The sequence below is a fragment of the Etheostoma spectabile genome, chromosome 12 (assembly GCF_008692095.1).
Source record: "Etheostoma spectabile isolate EspeVRDwgs_2016 chromosome 12, UIUC_Espe_1.0, whole genome shotgun sequence".
Taxonomy (NCBI): Eukaryota; Metazoa; Chordata; class Actinopteri; order Perciformes; family Percidae; genus Etheostoma; species Etheostoma spectabile.
The window spans coordinates 28396774-28404750 of record NC_045744.1 but is presented as its reverse complement, the minus strand read 5'-3'; the positions used below and the strand labels follow the sequence as shown (position 1 = coordinate 28404750).

Sequence of the window (7977 nt, the reverse complement as noted above, 5' to 3'; positions counted from 1 at the left end):
GGTGAAAATGAGTTTGACACCCCTGCTGTAGACCCTTTGCATGTGACATCACACTCTACTCGCGCAAATTATGAACGTCATGACGGACGGCGGAAGAACTATGCTGTAGACGGACGGCAAGCCAAATGTGAACGTGTTTGTGTTTGTGGTTTCACATACACAATCTGCAGAGTAATCCTCACCAAAACAAGCATGTGTATGTATTGCCTTTCTGTTTTAAATGACTGATAACTGATAATAAAAGTATCCTCACCAGCTAGCTGCAGTGCTAGCCAGCTGTTCCTGCTAACATTTCAACCGGATGATGACCCACATAACTGTCATGGGTTTTTCACTGACCTAGCTAGTGTTAGAAAAAAACTAACTTGTGTTCTTTGATTTGATGAAGAAGGAGAGAGGCTAAAGTTCCAATTGAGAATTAACAAAAGGTTTGATGAAACAGCATGATGAAGTTGATATGACAAAGACAGTGAGACACAGAACATAATAACACTGCAGCTGACAGAGGACTGCACGATGTTCCCTCTTCAGAGACGCATCGAACAGCCCCGACTCACTGTAAGTTTCAGAATTATATTCCCTGCACCTGGGGGCGGTTCCTTTTCACCTGGTGTATTTAAACCCATTTTCATTGGTCTGCTGTTGGTATGGCGACGTGTAGGACATGTCTTGTTGGCTTCTTTGCTGTCCAAGGATATGGTTCTGCCCCTTTGGGGTCATTTTTGGACACAGATCTGAAGGTTCTATCATATAAATGAGAAATTCTAGCAAAAATACAGTAAATCAACATTCTAATGTCTTAGCCTAGTCTAAGACAGCAGGGGGGTGGAGACAGAAGGTTACTTCCTGTTGTGAAGCAAAAGGCATTTTTTTACCTTTTTAAAACACAACACTAGCTAGCTACATATCCCAAAAAGAAAGCTGTTCCCTTGATCATTTAACTTGACAAATATTGGTTAAATTAAAGATGACATGGCACGGAAACTAGCATTAAAAAGATCAAAAACAAGTTAAAAGTGGGTCTGCAGATCTCCTAACTCGGCTAGCCGACCAGCTTACTACAGCTAGACTACTCGCTAGCTGCTGCCCATCGCGTCGTAATCTTCACCAATCAAATCTTGACATACTTTAGGCTACACAGTAAATATAAATAAAGTATAAGAAGATTGCTAGATGTTACAATTATTTGCGGTTACTACTGATCAAATGCACTCCATGATTTACTGCATGGATTAACGTACAAAATAGAAAATATACAAAGATTGTTGTATACAGCTGTTAAAAAATATTGTATACAATTTTTTTTTTGCAACACTGGTATTGGATCGGTACTCAGTATCAGCCGATACACAAGTTCAGGTATTGGAATCAGTTTCGTGAAGGAAAATTTTTTTATCTGACCATCTCTACTGCTCAGCACTGTGCATGTGAGATAAAGACAGGGCGAGCAAGGTAATATGGCTGCAGTGTATAGAGCCAGCAGAGAGAGAGAGAGATGAGCTTCAGTGATCATTGTGGCTTTGGCTGCCCCCTGATTGTCCATTCTCAGCTCTTGACCACAACTGACCTCCACCGCTGTGTGGAGAGAGCGAGTGAGCAATGAGAAACACAAACGGGGAGTCAGAGACAGAGGGAGACGATTGATTGGGAGTCCCTGAGTTCAGACAGCTCTGACCACAGAGACCTCCATCTGTTTCCCCCAAAGAACTGGAGCTACGTGGTGATCAAAAATAAGAGCCGACATGGGTCATGTGGGGGGAAACTGTCCAGTTTCTTCATCCTACACACACTGATGGTATACTGTAGAAACAGAGTGAGCGTATTTAGAATGTGTATGTGAATATATGAATATATGACTATGAATGTGATATGTATAAGACCTCGCCTTTAAGTAACAAACAGAGAGGTTATTCTGGTTTGAGTATGGATTTAGTTTAGGGTACTTCAAACCTACCTTGTTTGGTTTGGACATTCAGACTTTTCAGTTAGATCCAATCCAGAATTACAGGTATGAAACCTCCCCTGGACCGGAATTAGGTTAGATCAAACTGAACCACAGTCCTTGGAAAGTTGTTGGATGGTTTGGACTTTTGAAGAAAAAAAAAATCTGTCTCCAGACCAATCAATTTCAATTAAGTCTAGGGAATCACAGCTCACATATGTGATGATGACAGGACATATGTCATGGATAGCTCTTTAGTGCGCTTGCATAACTGCAGTGTGAAACCAAAACTTACCAGATCAAACAAAAACATGATCATTTTTCCAGACCTTGGTTTGGACTTTCAGTTGTGAAAAGGCCCTTAGTTTAGGGAACATTATATTTTAGGATGAGTTTGGACATAGAAGTCCACTTACGGGAAACATTAACCAGTCATGTCACATACTGTGGTATCATGTGATGCCTGTAGCACACACCAGGCATGTCAAACAGACAGAGGAGGTAGTCATGGTACAGTAGCCTGGATGGGCTACTGGGAGTCAACATGATACAATTGCTTGTTTACTGGACCGTTGATGTGCATCAGTGCTGAGAAACAGTGCGTTGGCTTATATAAAAAATGAAAAATAGATGCATGTGTTGGGATGTGCGTCATATGCCGCTGATGTCTGTTGAACTCCATTCACTGAAAGATTGAAAGGTCTCAAGTAGACTATCTGCTAGTGTGTCTTTATTTCCGCCACTTCTATATTGAATAGCATGCTTGAATAGTAAGTTGTAGCGACTACACTAAAACTGCAAAAAGTCCATCGTTTACGTTTGTGTTTATTTGTACTTCTATGTGCTTCTCCTGTGAGAGTTTCAATGACAAAAGTGTGAGTGGAAGAAGGGTTAAAGGTCCTTTTTCTCAGCAACTCACTCAGTTCTATGTGCATGAAGCACCTTAGCTGGCCTCTATCAATACAAAAGCTGCTCGATGTGCTCCTGAGTCCTAACTCACTCCATTGACCAGCAAATAAAGAGATTTGCTTTGTACCTTTACAAATGGATCTAAGAGATTAAAATGAACATTTGCAAACAAGAGGCGAGACAAATCCAGGTCAACTTCTGTACTACAATTTCAAATGTTTTTTCTTTCCTTCTTTTTTTCTTTTTTTAAGAATAGTACTTCTTTTATTGTTAGACTTTAACCTTTAGACTTCATCGTCTAAGTATCATCATGAAAATATACTTAAAGTCTTGAAAGTAAAAATACTTATTGTGGAAAAATTCTCTTATTTTAGAAACTGGAAACGATCAAAACAATTCTGTCAATCAACTAAGTGATTAATGGTCTAATCATTTCAGCTGGAATTTATATTAGGCAATTATATAGTTGGGTAGTTTAGTGTATAATAAAACAATTTTTTTTATAAAAATACATGACAAAGACAGTGAAAGAAATATGTTTCGGGTGCAAAAATCTTGATTTGTAAAGTAACTAAAGATGTCAGATTAATGTAGTGTAGTAAAAAGGAGAATATTTCTCTCTGAAATGTAGCAGAGTAAAAGTAGAAGGTGGCATTGTACTTACATGTATGTACATGTATGTACTTGAGTAAATGTACTTGGTTACATTCCACCACTGCAGTTGAGTGTGTGTGTGGTCCTAGGCTGGTATGGTAGTGATGTGTGTGATGGCCTTGAAATTGAGATCTGAGAGTGTTAGTGTGAGAAGACCGATTCATTTGGCAGCTATAGTGGTTACATGTATGAGTTTGGCCTGGTTTCCAAAGAAAGCCTGTTGAAGAAACAGGTGGTACAGTAGAGCAGGATGGGCTGGACAATACTCTGATACAACAGCAGGAGGAGATGGGGGGGGGGGACAGATAGTCCCGTAAGTTTATGGATGGCTGACATTCTTTGATGGCTCCTTTTTTGAATGTCCTTGGTGTGCTGGTCGAAAGTGAGTGTGTTGTCCAAGGTATCTGATATTTTAGGGTGTGTGTTTGCCTTCTGGGCTGTATCTGGAGCTTTTGTGCTGCCAACATTTTTTTCAACCTGTAAACTATTTCTGCTGTGGACTGCCACTGTGAACAAAAATGTTCATCAACGCCACAGTCACGCAATTTAATTAGCATTTTTGTATTTTTTTGTATGGCTGATTTGGTCAATTTTCCTAATAAAATGCAGATATTCAACCATAGACTGTGGATGTAGCCACCGTAACATCACCTATTGGCTTGTGTAACTAATGGGGCTTTCACACATACCTTGTTTGGTCCAGAACCAAGATTACACCTCCCCCGGACCAAACAGCCCAAAGTTGGTCCGGCCCAAACTGAACCAAGGTCTGGTTTGGTTCTAGTGTGAAAGCATTGTTTGGATGGTTTGGACTTTCAGACAAAATACAAGAAAGTCTGGCAGGCTATATTTGTGTTATAAGATGGGGGAAGCTCTTTGAGGAATAGCTCAGTGCTTAGTTTGTCATGAGAGTGAGTGAGGGTGAATGCGCTCAGAGCAGACAGCTATCGACTATCAGAGCACAAAATAAATCAGCAGTTTACTTGTTAAGTGGTAGGACATGTAGTTCATACATAGAGTTCAGTTTGCATGTGAATAATTGCTGCAGCTCCTCAAAACCCAAGTAAAGTTCCAGTGCCTAGCTTCTCAACAACGCTAAAGAACAAAAAGAGGCGCGGCATCATGGGGAGGGCAACTGACACAGAGAGAGGATGAGATAGGACGGGGAAGCCCGTTTACAGAACAATCAATTACTGGAATCGGGATGAGGACAGGGCGTAATTTTGTCATGTAGAGTTCTTTAGTGCTTGCATAACGGCAGTGTGTCACCAAAAGTCTCCGGATCAAATGTATTCAATGTAACAAAAACCTGATCCTTGGTCCGGACCTTGATTCAGAGTTTTATGTGTGAAAAGGCCCTAAGTTACCAGCTAACGCTAACCCTAGCTGGCTAGCTTGGTTAGCAAGATACATCCGTAATTCACGTTATCTGTGATAGTATTGGGATGCTAATTTTGGCAAGTGTAAAACACGCTGTATTGCAGATTGTTCTTTCAGTGTAACTGAATGGTGAACCAAACACTTTTAGGCGACCAATAAGTTACATGTTATACAATTAATGATACAATTAACTTTCATGAACTGAAAACACAAACTGTGAAAGGGACAGAGTTTAAAACAAAACCACAAAAAAACAAGTTCACTGCTATTTAAATGTACCTAGTGCCAGGGATACGCATTGCTAAGCCTTTATCTTGATTTATAGGTCGCCATGGTAGCGACTAGTCAATCACAAGGTAGCCACGCCCTAAAGCGTCCCCTGCTTTAAAGCCCATTTTCTTTTGTTAAATGGAGTCATAATTTACAAAAGAACAGAATGCAGGTTTTTGGGCCTGCGTCCATAGCATTTCTTTCTGAGAGCTAACATCTTTTTTCAATTGTTCCCAAAGAAGACAGCTAGCAGGGTGCCATCAACCCTCTTTTGAAGCAGTGGTATGTTAGTTACCTAGGTTACATTATTGACGTTGTCATAGAAACAAAACCCACGTGATGATGCAGTCAGCCTTGTTAACAAGGCCCCGGTCCCCCACTGACATTGAATCTTAATTCTACATCCTGTCCTCTGCACATTCTACATCTTGAACTTTTGCACATCTGTCAACATTTTTGCACATCCTGCACTTATCCATGAAGTCTCTTTTTCTTAATGTTATATAGTTAGATGTATGTGTTATTTGTTTCGGTTTTTATTGTTTTGTTATTTCATATTAATGTTTAAATATGTTTTATGTACTGTATGTATGCACGCAAATTCCTAGTAAGTGCTATTTATCTGCCAATAAATCTTTTTCTGATTTTGAGTGCTAGTTAATGAATGCTTTCCTCGTACACTAGCAATAACTTACCATTGGACCAGTGTGTTTTCAGTGTTTAACTTTTAATACTTTGTTTCTAGACCTTCTTATATGTTATACATACTTTTTGAAAGAGTGTTTGAAAAGTACACCAGCAGCCTAGGAATGCTTTTGTTTTAAATTATAAAAAGGTAGTGCACTTTGATCAAACTTTTTCCAACATATAATACTTCCTTTGTAAAGTTCCTCTGTAAGTTGCTTCCTCTGAGTGTGTGGGTGCATGACTTTTCAGCCTCAATCGAGTCTCTGCCTTCATGAGCTGCTGTCTTCTTACCAGCACAGAAAATATCTTGTAGATTTGTCCTCTGAAACAGCTCACATACTGTAAAGCCGTTATACACTAGACGGAGCAGAGTAAAATTAATAGGGTATGGAACAAAAGGTTTTGAGAAAGATTTCCTCACTTTTCCCCATGCAATTACTTAATCCCTTGTAATTAGTCTCCTTGTTTGAAAAGGAATATTCATTCTCCATCTCCCCCTCTTTTCCCTCTTGAGTTGAAAGATAAAATTGCAGACAAAAACAGCATGGATGTCTTTTGTGAAGCATTCTGCATACAAACATCCACACAGTCTGGCTTTGAACAGCAGTTAGGCCATATACAATCATTAACGATTTCCATTTGTTATACTCAACTTCACCAGGATAATTATTTTCCATGAGGAACGGCCATTATAATCAGTCACATAAACATCGTCCAGTTTTTCAGCATAAATTAACCTTTTTGAATTCAGCTTCAGCGAACGCAGACATCCGACGGGACATTTTTTTTTTGCTATTTAGGGACAGTCAATGTGTGGTGACTTCACAGCAGCAGATAATGAGGAGCACATAGTCATTTCAAATCTGGCTGAGCCCACACAGGACAGCTGCCTATTTTAAGCTATAGCTGCTGGCCAGTGAACCATTAGCCTGTTTTACACCGATAGCAAATAGCCATTAGGCGTAACTGCAAGCCAGTTAGCCAACAGCCATCTGCCGTACACTGCAATTATGCTGCTGAAAGTGCTGTTGAAAATATAGTAATTATGAGTTGAGCATGCATTAATGACCCGACACAATGGTAAATACGTCAGGGAAAGGGGGAATTTTTCAATGATACCTGCGGTAACAATCTGCATTCTGAAGAACATGCACTGCTATGTGAATACTAATGGAGTTTGTCAGAGTGGATTCTTTAGAAATAAAGAGAGGAGCAAAATTACTTATGTGACCATTTTACTTTTTAAAGTACTACCCAAAAGCATTCTATTGGTCCACAAAGTTATATTTCCATCTGAGCTCAGCTGTAGCAGCTCCTGCTGAGGTTTAGAAGCAGTAGGCACCAACTGGAGTAGCTGGTTCCCCATTAGCTGCTAGCTCTCTGCACCATGGTGTGCTGTTCTGTTCAGTGACAGTGGGCTCATTGAGACCACGATGCCACTACTAGCGCTCAGTGTGAATCCGCAGGATGTGTTTGGTGACTCTTTTTTGACTCTAATAGTTGCAAATCTGCTGGCGTGTTTGCTGAAGAGTAATTACCAGCGTCTGATAAGCGTTCTGGGGAAGTTTCCCAGCTACATGATTTCCACCGAGGCTTTATCTCAATTGAATGTGATTGTCTTTGCTGAATTGGCTCAGCCGTGATCCTGGAAACTGGCCTTGTCTCACACACACGATAAGACAACAGATTGCCTTGTACGCCATCCAACCCAGAATAATGCTGCAAGCTGTAATAATGTCACCATCCGTCAGGGTTTTTCCACAACTACTCGCCTTCTTCATCACTGAGATAAAACTGCTGCAAGCTGGCAAAGTCTCACAATCAAAAATGGCATGTTGGAGGCACTAATTGGCCAGATAGAAGCGGGCTCAGGCTTCTCATAAACACATCATACGACATAAACACGGTGATGCAAATCAGGCTGAAGCGCTGCACCGAGATGGGAGGCGAAGAGAGGGATGCTGGGATGTGAAGAACGAGGTTTCCCCACTTTCTTAGTGTGCCTTTTGTTGTGTTTTCAGTGTGTGTGTATGTCTCTGTGTGTGTGTTGGCCTCGCTTCTCTATCAGGATCCCTCCGTTTGTGTTACCATGGGGATGGCATGCTTCCTATATCTCTCCTGCTAACCCCCCCCCC

General features: G+C 40.6%; 1 protein-coding gene and 1 long non-coding RNA gene across 3 annotated transcripts in view; both read left to right on the top strand.

Moving 5' to 3' along the window:
• Positions 1–7157, top strand: part of LOC116699135 (uncharacterized) — a 10343-nt gene extending 3186 nt beyond the window's left edge. The window contains exons 2-3 of the long non-coding RNA XR_004334376.1: positions 1011–1016; positions 7146–7157. This is a non-coding gene — a long non-coding RNA (uncharacterized LOC116699135). The remainder of the gene's footprint in view (positions 1–1010; positions 1017–7145) is intronic.
• Positions 1–7977, top strand: part of kirrel1b (kirre like nephrin family adhesion molecule 1b) — a 99901-nt gene that overhangs the window by 17029 nt on the left and 74895 nt on the right. The gene's annotated exons all lie outside the window — the stretch shown is intronic.